The sequence below is a fragment of the Rosa chinensis genome, unplaced genomic scaffold, assembly GCF_002994745.2.
Source record: "Rosa chinensis cultivar Old Blush unplaced genomic scaffold, RchiOBHm-V2 RchiOBHmChr0c08, whole genome shotgun sequence".
Taxonomy (NCBI): Eukaryota; Viridiplantae; Streptophyta; class Magnoliopsida; order Rosales; family Rosaceae; genus Rosa; species Rosa chinensis.
Genome location: NW_020126822.1, coordinates 98,937 through 115,197, shown reverse-complemented (window position 1 = coordinate 115,197; position 16,261 = coordinate 98,937). Strand labels below are relative to the sequence as shown.

General features: G+C 39.4%; 2 long non-coding RNA genes across 2 annotated transcripts; both read right to left on the bottom strand.

The window, feature by feature from the left end:
• Positions 1 to 1,282: 1,282 nt before the first annotated feature.
• LOC112181210 lies at positions 1,283 to 5,019 on the bottom strand. Its single transcript, XR_005804271.1, has 2 exons — positions 2,759 to 5,019; positions 1,283 to 2,588 (listed from the first exon to the last, which is right to left on the bottom strand). It is a non-coding gene; the product is annotated as an uncharacterized LOC112181210 (long non-coding RNA).
• A 3,223-nt stretch (positions 5,020 to 8,242) lies between these two features.
• LOC112181212 lies at positions 8,243 to 9,975 on the bottom strand. The gene is made up of 2 exons (XR_005804272.1): positions 9,719 to 9,975; positions 8,243 to 9,548 (listed from the first exon to the last, which is right to left on the bottom strand). It is a non-coding gene; the product is annotated as an uncharacterized LOC112181212 (long non-coding RNA).
• Between the last annotated feature and the right edge of the window lie 6,286 nt (positions 9,976 to 16,261).

Below are 16,261 nucleotides of genomic sequence, written 5' to 3'. Positions count from 1 at the left end.
CCCTCTCACTTACCTCTTAATCTGGCCATCCGGCCTTCTGAAACAAAGGAAAGAGACTTATGTCTGGGCGACTATCCCTATATCGTATCTCACCAGTAGTAGTGGTTTCTATTGGGCTCGACTTACAACTTGGAATCAATTGAGATATTAACTATGTTTATAACAAACTTAAAAAAAAAAAAAAAAAAAAAAAATGTTGTGTGACATGCTTAAGGTATATTGGATTAAACATGACCATAAGTCGAGGGTAGCTGTTCTATAGTCCCATTGCACACTGAGGTCCTCTGTTCCAGTACCTAAGTATGTAAATGTAAAAGTAACTTAGAAAGTAGGAAAGACATAATGTTTGTATTCCTAACCTTGTATATGTTACTAACACTTGATCTGGTGAGTCCTTTGTGGAGCACACATTGGAAGAGATACCCCTCCAGGAGGCACCCAATGACAGGACCCGACCCAGGAATCGCCCCGAAACCTGGATACGAGCCTGCGGGGCCCACTTTAAGCGAAATCCTACCGAAAATTCGGCAGAACCTCCCCTAAATATGGGCTACCCAAAATTTCACAAACCTGGACATGATTTCAACTATATCTTCTACTCAACCTACGATATCAAATTTACAATCCAAGCACAATTATATTACATCCAGAAAGTTCAAATCCCAACATAATCCTCCGTAAGTAACAACAAACCAAACAACAACCTCCATCCAACTTAAAAGAAAGGCTTATCAGAGCAACACTAAACTAAGCCGATATCATACAAGGTAGGTTAAGTAATAACCTACGGACAAAAACGGAAGCGCTGATTCCAAAGTCTCTAGAACCTGGACGCGATCTCGGCAAATCTGAAATCTGGGCATTTGAAAACGAAGGGCCCAGGGGAAAACATATAAAAATCTATTAGAGTGAGTGGACAAAACTGAAACTAGAATCAAAACAATTTATGGTATGCTTCCCCATTTCTCTTTTTAACAAAACCATCATGCAGCGATACTTCATGAAAATTCCCAACTCAATCCTTTTTCCAAGAAACTCATTTGATTACTAGGAAGGACTGCTTCCTAGGCATCTCATGCCATCGGGGAGGGACTGCCACCCGAAGACGCATCGGAAGGGACTGCCAACCGGATAGGAGGCGGTGATTAGTTGGGACTGCCAACTAGCCACAAGTAGTAGACGGGACTGCCGACTAACTACATCAAGTCATCTGGAAGGGACTGCCAACCAGATGACACTTCGGATGGGACTGCCAACCGAGCTGTAGTCTGGAAGGGACTGCCAACCAGACTATTACCTAGAAGGGACTGCCAACTAGGTAAGATACGCATGCGCCAAACTGGCCTCCTTGTCAACTGTTTCCTTTTTAATCCTTTTCTTTCCATAGTCACATTTCCTCAAATAATAAATCAACTGTAAACTTATTTCCAAGCTGCATGCATTATTTTAACAAAATAAAAGTCCACTCACAAGTAAATCCCGCAGCTAACCCTGCTGCCTGTCTGTGTCCTCCTCGCTCGAGGGCTCAGTACGTCCTGTCACAATAGAATAGGATATAATTGACCATACAATGAAATACTCTCAAAACAACCCATTCCCCTCGGAATAAGCGTCTATTAATCACAAATTATTATAAAATTCCACACTTCTATTCGGAATTAAATTCTATAATTCCTTACGATGTCAAAGCCCTCTAACTCATAACCACTCAATCGATTCCTTAACCATTCAATGACTTCACTTAATTTAAATCTTCACAAGGACCGTTCGATAACTAAATCAATTTAATCTCACTTCCTTCATCACAAAAATACCACCAATTTATCATAAAAATCCTTTCCAAAATTTCCAAATTCATTCTTAATCTTCCTTATTTCCACTCACAATTCCATCTCTAAATTTCAACTCCTCTCTAGATTTTCTTTTCCAAAACACAATCTCCACTCCAAACTCCTCCACAAAATAGAACAATTCCACATTCTTTCTTAATTTTTCTCTCCTTTGCAAAATCACAAATTCCACTCTAACAATCTCAAATTCTCTCTACTTCCTAACAAATAATTAATAATAGCCCTTTACCAAGAATTTTCACCCAACACTACAAACATGACAAATCCATCAACCATGTTCAACATCACAACCAAAGAAAACTCAATATCAAACAAACCTCAAGTTTAACACACACTTAAAGAGTAAATTCAATTCCAATCAACCTATTTATTCCAAAATCAACTTCATAACCCACACAACCATTTCTATACCTGCAGCAGCCACCAAAAGCAAGCAGAAATAGCCGAATTTATACCCAAAAAAATATCAAGAACTCGCAGCACTGTTCATAATACTGTTCACGTCTCCAAATACTCTCAAATCTTCCTCCACCGGCCAACACAAGCTGCAATAGTTAGATATGATCATCAACAACAACCCAGCAACCCAAAACTTCAAAGAAAACCAGCAGAAATCTCCAAAAACAAGCAGAAAAAGCTGGAATTCCAAACCCAAACTCAAGAACTCGGATGGAACTGTTCACGCTACTGTTCACGTCCCCAATCACCTTGAATTCTTCCTCCACAGCTCAAGACAAGCTGCAACAAGGTTAGCAACATGTTCAGCAATTCACCAACAACCAAAACCCAAGGAAATTCGGCCGGAAACCGCCGGAAAACCGAGATGGGAGCCAAACTCCGTTTTTCCCCTTTTCTGCAAATTCTCTTCAAAACTCAAAAACTAATGATACCCATGGTGAAAAACTTACATAGCTAGAAGGAGAAGGAAGAGAGGATCACGCCGTGCCCAACGATGCGTCTTGGGGTGGCCGGACGGCGACGAATTCGCCGGAGAAGGAAAGAGCAGCGACGGAAGAAGAAAAAAAAGAAAATGGGAGGGGGGTGACTCGGGTTTCTACCCGTGCTCTCTCTCTTTCCTTTTATTTTTTTCTGATTCTTTCCCTTTCTCTCTCTTCCATCTGTTTTAATAAGTCCTCCTTCCACATATAGAAGCTCACAAACAAAAAGCCATGCCAAAAATAGAAATTTTTATTTTTGGTCATAACTTTTCCGATATAAATCCAATTTAAACAAACTACGTGTCCACGAACTCGATTTTGCGTATTCTACGACAATCTCAAATAAATTTCCTTAACTCAACGGACGAGGAAAAAGTCAACTCCTTGGTCAATAATCGTAAAAAGTAAATAGTAAAAACTTTAAGGTACGGGGTATTACAATCTCCCCTCCTTATAAAATTTCGTCCTCGAAATTGTATCTTACTTCGGAATGCCCGCTCATGACAAATAAGGATATGTACTGGTTCTTCTTCATATGTTAAATCTTCTGTAAGTGTAATGGGTTGAGCTGGTAACACATGTGGAGGATCAGTGATGTACTTGCGAAGCATGGAGACGTGGAAAACATCATGTACTTGAGATAGTTGTGGAGGTAAAGCCAAGCGATAAGCGACAAGACCAATTCGTTCCACAATCTCCTAGGGACTAATATACCTTGGACTTAGTTTCCCCCGTTTACCAAACCTTACCACACCCTTCCACGGAGATAACTTCAAAAATACCCAATCACCAACTTGAAATTCAAGATGCTTCCTGTGTTTATCTGCGTAGCTCTTCTGTCTGCTTTGAGCCATCTTGTGTCTCTCTCTGATCACCTTAACTTTATCTGTTGTGATCTCAATAATCTCAGGACCAATAAGTTGTCTTTCTCCCACTTCATCCCAACATAATGGGGTCCTACACTGTTTCCCATATAAAGCTTCGTAGGGAGCCATACCAATACTCGAATGGTAACTGTTGTTATATGCAAACTCCATCAAAGCCAAGTGCTTATCCCAACTTCCTTTAAATTGTAGAGAACAAGCCCTCAACATGTCTTCCAAAGTCTGTCTAGTCCGTTCAGTGAGGATGGAAAACAGTGCTAAAATGTAATTTTGTTCCTAAACATTTGTGAACCTTCCTCCAAAACTTTGATGTGTAGCGGGCATCGCGTTCGGAAACAATGGACTAGGGCACACCATGAAGCCTCACAATCTCATCCACACAGTGTTGTCAGTTATCTACACTAAAAGTTTCTCAAACCTCCAGGAAATGAGCTGATTTGGTGGGTCGATCCACAATCACCCAATACCATCATTACCAACCAGGGTGCGAGGTAACTTATACATAAAGTCCATGGTGAAATATTCCCATTTCCATTCCGGAATTGGCAAAGGTTGTAACAAACCTGACGGCTTCTGTCTTTCTGCTTTCACTTGCTGGCATACAAGGCATCTACTCACAAAGGCTGCAATTTCTCTGTTCATGTTTGGCCACCAATAATATTCCTTTAGAGTACGATACATTTTTATACCACCAGTTTGTAGAGCATACGCGGAACTATGAGCTTCATTAAGTATTTCCTGTTTAAGTAGGAACACCAAGTCTCTTTCCAAACATTAAAGTTCCATCTCTTCGAATAGATAATTCAAGTTACCAACCGCCACGAACACCTTCTTTAATCCCCTCAATTCTTGGGTCAAAAGATTGTGCCTCACGCACTTATCAATGAACACTGGTCTCACATGGAAACTAGCCACCATGGAAACATCCTCATCAACCGATAACTCAACCCCAGTAGACCTCAATTCAGACAATAGCGGTACCCAAATGACCCCTAAATATGACAAAGTCACAGAGAGGTTCCTACTGAGTGTATCCACCACCACATTCGCCTTACCAGGGTGGTACTCTACGGTACAATTATAGTCTTCAAACAATTCCATCCATCTTCGTTGTCTTCATTGTCATAAGGTCAAACCAAAACTCACACTTACTAAATTCAGCATACAATTGATTTATCCTCAAAGTCTCCAATACTATACTCAAATGCTCAGCATGTAACTCTTCTCTCTTATAATAAACCAATATGTCATCAATGAACACAATCACAAAGCGGTCAAGATACGGGCGAAACACCCTGTTCATGAGATCCATGAAAGCAGCGGGTGCATTTGTCAACCCAAAAGGCATAACAAGGAACTCATAATGACCATAACGTGATCGAAAAGCAGTTTTGGCTACATCCTCCTCTTTAATCCGTATCTGATGATAACCAGACCTCAAATCAATTTTTGAGAAAACTTTAGCACCCCTCAACTGGTCAAACAAATCATCAATGTGGGGCAAGGGATATTTATTCCTTATAGTCACCCTGTTTAGTTTCCGATACTCAATACAAAGCCTTAAAGTACCATCTTCCTTCTTCACAAACAACACAGGTGCACCCCAGGGGGATACACTAGGTCATATAAACCCTTTATCCGTTAACTCCTGCAACTGAATATATAACTCCTTTAGTTCTGCCGGTGCCATTCTATAAGGTGCTTGAGAGATGGGTGTTATACCTGTAAGTAAATCAATGGTAAAGTCTATCTCTCGCACCGGGGGCAAACCAGGCAATTCTTCTGGAAATACATCTGGATAGTCACCAACAATCAAAATTTGGCTAAGATCCATAACTTCGGCATCTGAATTCACCACATGTGCCAAATAAGATTGGCAACCCTACTTATCATCTTCTTAACAGTTAAAGCTGAGATTATGTAAGATGGGAGAACCTCCCGTTCACCATAAAAGGTGACAATTGGCTTACCCGGACTCCGAAATAATACAGTACTACAAAAACAATCCACTAAGGCATGATGCATCCGAAGGAAATCCATCCCTAGGATTACATCAAATTCCACTAACTCAAATGGAATCAAGTCCGCCTCTAAGCAAACTCCTTCTACAAACACTCCACAAAAACGATGTACCCACTCAATTCTATGTCTTTCCCCCGATGGTAGAACAACATGCCACTCTCCGAGTAGGAGAGATGGGGGCACATAGCAAAGAAAGAAAACCTCTTAGACATAAAGGAGTGAGAGGCTCCAGGATCAATCAAAATGAAAGCTGGTTGGCCAAAAACAATTAACATACCCATAATGATGTTCGGTGCAGTGCGACCCTCCTGCTGGGTCATAGCATGAAGACGGGCCTGGGTCACTGGACGCCCTCTCTGTCCAAGACCCGGCTGAGTGCTGCTCCTGCCTGACAAACTGCCATGAGACCCCGAACTAGTAGCACCCACAGAGGTCTGACCCATACTCTGACTAGTAGTAGTGAAGACTCCCTGGGTCAACTGAGGGCATTCTCTCCTGTAGTGACCCCACTGGCCACACTGGTAACAAATCCCCACACCTGCCTGACACGGGCCCACATGGTGCCTACCACAAGTAGTACACTGGGGATAGTCTCTCGGAATCGCCTGTCTACCAAAGCCTCCACTGGAACTAGCAGTGCCACCCCTGAACTGTCTCCTACCTGTCTGCCCAGACCTCCTGAAGCGTCCCCTGAAACGCTGACGAGAGCTAGAATCTGAACTGCTCAGTCTACTGCCTGATGACGATGCAGAACCCGAACTGGAGGCAATTCTCTTAGATGGCCCCTGACTGGGACCGCCAATCTCCAAAGGTCGGGAACCGTCCAGATATCTAGCCTCACACCTCATAGAAGCCTCCACAGCTAACTTAAAAGTCGGATAATCATGAGGCGCCAACCAATCTCTATATATAGGTAGGAGGCCATTGATAAACTGATCAACCTTCAACTTTTCTGTCGCCACCAACCCAGGGGCAAACCGAGACAAAGCAATGAAACGCTCCTCATACTGCAACACAGTCATCTCTTCAGTCTGCTTCAACTGCATGAAATCAAATCGGAGACGGTGCTGGGATGCCTGATTATAGTACCGATTTGAGAACTCCGTTTTGAACTCTTCCCAAGTCATGGTAGTTGGGTCAATACCCATATTCCTGGTACCCTGCCACCAAAGCCATGCATCCCCGTCTAGGAGGTCAATAGCCAAAGGAACCCTCCTAGCAGCTGGACAACCCAAGGACTCAAATACTCTCTCCATGCGGGTAATCCAGTCTCCTGCTACAGACTCCGTAGGAGCACTAGAGAAAGTATACGCCCCATGGCGTCTGGCACGCTCCACAGTATAGTCAGTCCTAGGATTTGGGAGTGCCGCTCTAAAACACTCAAACAACTGCTCCATGGTCCGTAGCAACCCACGAGGGACCTGCTCATCATCACCCTCACCAGTGGGTAAAGGGTCACTACTAGCACGAGATCTGCGTCCGGGTCTCATTCCACCTGAAATTCCCATAACTGAGTTACACCAAAATATTTATACCAACAACAACTATCTTACATACTTGATTGGTAAGTCAGCACCGAAGAGTATACGATGGGGAACCGCTGCAGTCGGGCCATCACTCGGGAGGTACTAAATACTATCAAGCATGTAAGACAACTATAAGAAGATATCGGCCACAGAATCTAATAACCTAGTGCTCTGATACCAACTGACAGGACCCGACCCAGGAATCGCCCCGAAACCTGGATACGAGCCTGCGGGGCCCACTTTAAGCGAAATCCTACCGAAAATTCGGCAGAACCTCCCCTAAATATGGGCTACCCAAAATTTCACAAACCTGGACATGATTTCAACTATATCTTCTACTCAACCTACGATATCAAATTTACAATCCAAGCACAATTATATTACATCCAGAAAGTTCAAATCCCAACATAATCCTCCGTAAGTAACAACAAACCAAACAACAACCTCCATCCAACTTAAAAGAAAGGCTTATCAGAGCAACACTAAACTAAGCCGATATCATACAAGGTAGGTTAAGTAATAACCTACGGACAAAAACGGAAGCGCTGATTCCAAAGTCTCTAGAACCTGGACGCGATCTCGGCAAATCTGAAATCTGGGCATTTGAAAACGAAGGGCCCAGGGGAAAACATATAAAAATCTATTAGAGTGAGTGGACAAAACTGAAACTAGAATCAAAACAATTTATGGTATGCTTCCCCATTTCTCTTTTTAACAAAACCATCATGCAGCGATACTTCATGAAAATTCCCAACTCAATCCTTTTTCCAAGAAACTCATTTGATTACTAGGAAGGACTGCTTCCTAGGCATCTCATGCCATCGGGGAGGGACTGCCACCCGAAGACGCATCGGAAGGGACTGCCAACCGGATAGGAGGCGGTGATTAGTTGGGACTGCCAACTAGCCACAAGTAGTAGACGGGACTGCCGACTAACTACATCAAGTCATCTGGAAGGGACTGCCAACCAGATGACACTTCGGATGGGACTGCCAACCGAGCTGTAGTCTGGAAGGGACTGCCAACCAGACTATTACCTAGAAGGGACTGCCAACTAGGTAAGATACGCATGCGCCAAACTGGCCTCCTTGTCAACTGTTTCCTTTTTAATCCTTTTCTTTCCATAGTCACATTTCCTCAAATAATAAATCAACTGTAAACTTATTTCCAAGCTGCATGCATTATTTTAACAAAATAAAAGTCCACTCACAAGTAAATCCCGCAGCTAACCCTGCTGCCTGTCTGTGTCCTCCTCGCTCGAGGGCTCAGTACGTCCTGTCACAATAGAATAGGATATAATTGACCATACAATGAAATACTCTCAAAACAACCCATTCCCCTCGGAATAAGCGTCTATTAATCACAAATTATTATAAAATTCCACACTTCTATTCGGAATTAAATTCTATAATTCCTTACGATGTCAAAGCCCTCTAACTCATAACCACTCAATCGATTCCTTAACCATTCAATGACTTCACTTAATTTAAATCTTCACAAGGACCGTTCGATAACTAAATCAATTTAATCTCACTTCCTTCATCACAAAAATACCACCAATTTATCATAAAAATCCTTTCCAAAATTTCCAAATTCATTCTTAATCTTCCTTATTTCCACTCACAATTCCATCTCTAAATTTCAACTCCTCTCTAGATTTTCTTTTCCAAAACACAATCTCCACTCCAAACTCCTCCACAAAATAGAACAATTCCACATTCTTTCTTAATTTTTCTCTCCTTTGCAAAATCACAAATTCCACTCTAACAATCTCAAATTCTCTCTACTTCCTAACAAATAATTAATAATAGCCCTTTACCAAGAATTTTCACCCAACACTACAAACATGACAAATCCATCAACCATGTTCAACATCACAACCAAAGAAAACTCAATATCAAACAAACCTCAAGTTTAACACACACTTAAAGAGTAAATTCAATTCCAATCAACCTATTTATTCCAAAATCAACTTCATAACCCACACAACCATTTCTATACCTGCAGCAGCCACCAAAAGCAAGCAGAAATAGCCGAATTTATACCCAAAAAAATATCAAGAACTCGCAGCACTGTTCATAATACTGTTCACGTCTCCAAATACTCTCAAATCTTCCTCCACCGGCCAACACAAGCTGCAATAGTTAGATATGATCATCAACAACAACCCAGCAACCCAAAACTTCAAAGAAAACCAGCAGAAATCTCCAAAAACAAGCAGAAAAAGCTGGAATTCCAAACCCAAACTCAAGAACTCGGATGGAACTGTTCACGCTACTGTTCACGTCCCCAATCACCTTGAATTCTTCCTCCACAGCTCAAGACAAGCTGCAACAAGGTTAGCAACATGTTCAGCAATTCACCAACAACCAAAACCCAAGGAAATTCGGCCGGAAACCGCCGGAAAACCGAGATGGGAGCCAAACTCCGTTTTTCCCCTTTTCTGCAAATTCTCTTCAAAACTCAAAAACTAATGATACCCATGGTGAAAAACTTACATAGCTAGAAGGAGAAGGAAGAGAGGATCACGCCGTGCCCAACGATGCGTCTTGGGGTGGCCGGACGGCGACGAATTCGCCGGAGAAGGAAAGAGCAGCGACGGAAGAAGAAAAAAAAGAAAATGGGAGGGGGGTGACTCGGGTTTCTACCCGTGCTCTCTCTCTTTCCTTTTATTTTTTTCTGATTCTTTCCCTTTCTCTCTCTTCCATCTGTTTTAATAAGTCCTCCTTCCACATATAGAAGCTCACAAACAAAAAGCCATGCCAAAATAGAAATTTTTATTTTTGGTCATAACTTTTCCGATATAAATCCAATTTAAACAAACTACGTGTCCACGAACTCGATTTTGCGTATTCTACGACAATCTCAAATAAATTTCCTTAACTCAACGGACGAGGAAAAAGTCAACTCCTTGGTCAATAATCGTAAAAAGTAAATAGTAAAAACTTTAAGGTACGGGGTATTACACCCAAGGAATGAGCACGTGTGAACAAGGAGAAAAGTCCAGGCTGAAGGACTATAAATATTAAGCGCTGCATGGGAGGCAACCCATTTCAAACGAAGCTGTGAAGGAGCCATCAACGAGAGTTTGACATTTCTATCCCTTCACTTGCTTAGGTTGAATTGTACTTGGGTCTTTGTTTGTTTGTTTGTTTATTTTACCCTTCCCTTATTTTCGTAGCCCCCCATATTTAGGGTCTATATACCATACTTTTTGCCTACATTAAGACAATGTAGATTCTAAGTGTGGGGTGGGTTTACACCTTTATTTCAGTTAAAAAAAAAAAAAAAAAAGAAGAAGTTGGTTTTATAGAGTCTTTTTGTGTGTTTGAGTCTTAGGATGCCTCTAATGTCTAGGATGAACATGTCTCTGAATTCATGGCTGAAGGTTTTGACAATCAAAATAGGACTTAATTGAATTCTGTGGTTAATCGACGTTGTGATCCTTGTATGAAGATTTGAGATAGGATTGTAACTTGGTTCATTAAGCATGCTAGGATTAAGTCTGATTCATTTGACCCTAAGTGAGCTGTTGAGCTAAAATACTTTCTTTTTGAGTGCTTAATTGATAATTCTAGAATTTCATGGCTGTATTTGCAAAACCTCATCATTCTTTGAAATCCAATGATCATGTGCCATAGATTTTAATGTACTAGAGAGTACTAGAACTCAGCTGTTGTGATAGGAGCATTTTAATGCGACGTTTTAACTGCATTTCCCTACATTTTCTGCGTTATTTCCTTAATGAAACTCTGTTTAGGAAAGTTTCCATTCTTTGATTGGGAAAGTTCATATTTGTAGAAAGTTTCTATTTTTGTAGTTTCTATTTTTCATTTTTTGGAAAGTTTCCATTTTCAGTTTAGGAAAGTTGCCATTTTTCATTTTAGGAAAGTTTCTATTTTTCTTACTAGTTTCTATTTTCAGGACCTCGGAGCTAAAAAGTGGAAATGAACTCACAAATGGAAAGAGGAGCTCGCCAATGTTGGAAGGAGACGAAATGAGATACAAAGGGCTGCATAAATAAGCTGAAAAGAAGAAATGAAGTTTTCCTGGTTCAACCAGGAAACCTTGTCCAGAAGAGGAAACCCTGCCAAAACAAGACTCTTGAGTCAACCAAGAAAGGAAAGCAGAAAAATGAAGTGTCATGGCATTGAAAGAAGCTTCTTGAAGACATTAGAAGATGACATGGCTTGAAGGTGACGCACAAAGGCCCAAGAACTCTCAAGAGGTTATGGATTTTGGCAAATGGATAAAGGCCCATGGAAATTAGGGTTTGTGACACATGAGAGATATTTTTGGAGAATATATATGTGTTTGCCGTAAAATACAAAGATGAAAAGGTGGAGGCAACATGAAAATCTGAAAATATAATTGAAGATTTTGATTGGAGTAATTCAAGGGAGATTTTTAAGGGCAAAGAGATATTCTTGGAAGATTTAAATGTGATTTTTGGCCGAAAATGGTGAAGCAAATCAGCATTTATTTATGGAATTTCGGCAATTACTTTCCCAAGGATATTTGTGGCCGAAATTGGTGAAGCAAATCAGAATTTATTTATGGAATTTCGGCAATTACTCTCTCCTAAGATATTCTTGGCCGAAATTAATGAAGAAAATCAGAAAATCCTTATATAATTTCGGCAAGGATATATATTAAAGGAATTTAGGGAATTAATTTGGAGAGTTTTGATTGGTTAGATGACACACCAAGGCTTACTTGGCATTCTACGATTGGTTGGACCACATCACAAGGCTTACTTGGCATCATACCATTGGTTGAAGTGATGTGGAAATTTCTGATTGCTTGGAGAACCCTAGCCGTGCCCCTATATATTCTCCCCTTTTCTCAACGTCAAGGGGTCCTCTTCCCATACAATTTACACTTTAGAAAAAAATCAGAAAATCTTTTTAGCATAGCCGTGAGTTTCTCCATCCTCTAGTCATCTCCACGAGTTCAAGCAAGGCCAAGGGAGAAGAAGCATAGCCGTGAGCATCCATCATCCATCTCCAACCTTGAAGCTTGCTTTCGAGATTCAAGAGACCACCACATCAATCGTTCATCACCATCCCCATCTCACGGTGTAATCCGATTCTCCTTTGTAACCTTTGCTTTGAATTTCGTTGGTTATGAACTAGTTGACATATGTGTTTGAACAAATATTAATTTCTGGAATTTTTATGATTAATTGAGAATTTTCAGATTCATATTATTGTGATTCGAGAGTTGCTTATGTGGGTTTGTTTAATTAAATTTGCGTTATAGATAACTTTTGTATTTTAATCTTATGTGGTTGCAAACACTTAGGGTTTCGATATAATTGGTGCTAGGTTTAAGAACATGAAATCGACTTTTCGTTTTGTGTAAACTTGAATCAAAGTAGTAAAGGTTTTGTACAAAGATCGAATTTAATTAACGAGGATTGCAATTAGGTGGACTTTTCCATACTAAGTTGTACACTTGAGTTGATAGCCTTTCTCTATGTGTAATGCGTTAAACATGACATGATTGACTAGCTTTCTAGGGTTTGATTGCATGTTTGATAGGATTAATCTAGGTGCTTTCGCTTAGGTTAATTAGCATTGAAAAGTAAAAAATGGGAATTCATTTGCTTTCGAATGTTTCACATGATCAACTCCTTTCTCATGACTTAGATGAACAATATTAGGGTTTGAATCGATTTTAATCATATGTTTCGGTTTTTGATCTTTGTTCTCTCATTCCATTTGTATTTTTATGTTTTGGCATTTTAATTGTTTTGTTAACTTAGTTTTATTTTCGAAAAACCCAAAAACAAAATCCCCCCTTTTTCGTAAATAATGTTTATACTTGTGAATATCTTTGTGAATATTATACTTTGTTTTAATTTTAATTGTTTAATTGTTTGACAATGACAGGTGTACCCTCAATCCCCGGAATAGAACGATCCCTACTTACTTATACTACTAACGATATTTTTAGGGTTAAATTGTGCGCTTGCTTTTAGCTGCATCAATTTTTGGCGCCGTTGCCGGGGATTGAAAAATCATTTGTCATATTGTGAATATTTGTTTTGTTTATATGTTGTGTTCGAAAAAGAAAAAAAAAATTTACTTGTTAATTGTTCTTAATTTGTTAGTTAATTAGTTAATTAGTGAATTAATTACTTAGGTTGTTATTTATATTATTGAATACGAATTTTAATTGTGAGTTGTAAATTAAAGAAGGAATAGGTGAAGTCTTGTTTATTAATATTGGCCTAAACCCTTATTGGTACCTAGTCCAGGTCCCTTAAGGTTGAGGGCGGCCTTTATTAACATTCATTGAACTGTCTTCACACTTAGAATCTTTTTCATCCAAGTAAGTATAGCCTATGTGGGATGGTGTCTAGGAAGGGGACAACGCTCATGACTGGTTCTTGAATCCAGAAGTGCTTACAAATGGGCCTAAACCACAATGTGGGAGTAGCTCATGCCAAAATGGATTTTACCTCTCGTGGTTGCCCTCCCCTACCTGGCCATTTCAGTAAGGTTGCCCAAAGGATGTAGGAGAGACTTGGTGTCTAGACGACTATACTTGGGCCGCACGTCCTCTTGATTTACCGCTTGGAATTTAATTTGATATCAATGATATATATAACAAACGAAAATATTGTGATTCACTAAGGTATATTGGATTAAACATAGTCTTGAAAAGGGTAGCTGTTTCAGTCCCATTGCACATCGAGACTCCCTGTTCCCGTACCTAAGTGTTGAAAATAATTGTAAAGGAAAGGAAAGAATGTAAATATTTGTAAGTATTTTCGTACAAAGAAAGAAAAGAAAAAAAAAAAAAACACTTGTGTAAATATTTTTCGTGTTTTTTTTTTTTACTCACTTGTGTACTTAACTTGTGTCTTATGTACTGACTTGTTAACTTGTGTACTTAACTTGTTAATATTACATGTAGTTTGTAATTCACTAACTTGTTATACTTGTTTATATATATATATATATATATATTTTTTGTATTTCTTTGTTAATTATAGTCACTAACTTTATTTAATGGAGGTACCGTCTGGCTGAAAGACGTTAAATTCAAGCGCTGCTTAGGAGGCAACCCAATTCAGAAGCAGCTGTGAAGGAGTCTTCAATAACACAGATTTGCTTTCTCTTTCGCTATTTCTTTTACTTTATAATTTTCTCCTTTATTTTTGTAGTCTTTTCGTAAATTCCGTTCCTATATGCTTAATTGTTTCATTGCATGCTTATGATTGATTACATTGAGGACAATGCAATATTTAAGTGTGGGGGAAGGGATTTACACTTTTATCTTGAGTCATATATTGAAAAATACAAAAAAAGTAAAAAATGTCAAAAATTTAAAAATTTTTGTTGCTTTTGTTTTTGTTTTGAGTCTTAGGATGCCCTTTCAACTGTCTAGGATGATTCTATATCTCTGAAATCATGATTAAAAGAGGATCACAAAATTGAGATGATTTCTAAAATGGTATTCTTTGGTTAATTGAGATATATGAAAAATGTATGCATGTGTAGTGGATATGGATTTCGTGACTTTGGTACAGAATATGAGCATGTTAAGATGAGTTTTGATTCATATAAACCCATGTGAGATAATTGAGCCCATGTCCCTTTTTCTTGGAGTGAATCGAAAATATATATTCTTATTTTCTTGGCGATGTTTTGATGATCTCATTATTCTTTCATCTTGATTGACTACTTGCCATAGATTAAGTTTGATGGACTAGAGAATGCTAGAATTCACTCTTGTGCTTGTTGAAACGTTATATCAATACATGGCCCTGATTCTGGAAAGGATAGAGGCACCCTAGGAATTACCACCATTGCCAAATAAACCTGTGTCCTTAATTGTGCCCGTCGTGGGACCCCCCTAGATAAGCCCCTTTGAGCCTACATTAAGCCTTTTCCTTCATCACCCTTAAAATCCTTAACCATGAAGCTTAGTATAGTTACAACCTTACCCTTTGTTCTAAGAACTTAGTGGAGCTATCTTTTGAGACATACTACGTGGGTTTGGTGCTAAGGATGAAAATTGAGAAGAGGTGAAAGTTCAAGTGTGGGGGTAGACTTATCCATAAAGAAAAAAAAAATGTGTGAAAAAGCCGAGGAAAAGAAAGTGAAAAAGAAAAAATGTGTACGGCTAAAAGAAAGAAAAATGTTTATGGATTTTAGTCCCCCATACTTAGTGATTTTGGAGTTTACTTTGAACTGAAGGCCCATTACAGAAAATATGGCCTTTGTCCAATTCACTAGAGTTCAAAGGAAGCTTAGAATGAAGATTGGGCCCAACATGAAGACATTAGGCCCTTTTATGATCACCCCTAGGGAAAGTGACGTTTTTACAATGCCTTGCTGGAATTTCTTGAAGTCTCTATATTTACATGTGCTCTGCTAGGTTTTTAGGACACTTTGATAAATCCTTACCTTTCGTTTCTTTAAACCTTGAGCCTTAGCCCCATTACAACCCTTGAGAAGACCTTCTTGATCCTTAAGATGGGACAGCCCTTGATGTGGAGATGAGTTACAAGAGTTGAACATATGGCTTGGGTCCATCTGTGCAAGTAGTTGGTACCTTTCATGAGATCTTTAAAAGAAAAATATACATGTGCTTTCGTTTCATATAATATGTGATATACTTGCTATCTTTCACATATACTTGAGTGTATAAGCTTTTAAGCATTGCTTTGAATTCTGAGAGAAGAAAGAGTGGATATGCCTTGTGAGGATTGAATCAAACTTGTTTGAAACATGCTTGACAGAACCCATCACCATTGTTACAACCAAGTCCTACTTGTGTATGTGTAAATTATGTGTTTCAATTAACTCTCGAATGCTTAAACATTGACTCTTGGTTAAGTGCTAATCTTGGTGTTGTGAAAGTAAGAGATTGCTGAGACAAAAAGTTGAAGGGCAATAGAATTTTCGTTTGGTTGAGTCTTTAAATTTTCGTTGAGTCTTAGTGTGTGTCTTTGTGTGATTTTGCTAAGGGACTAGCAAAAGCTAAGTGTGGGGGAATTTGATAGGAGCATTTTAATGCGACGTTTT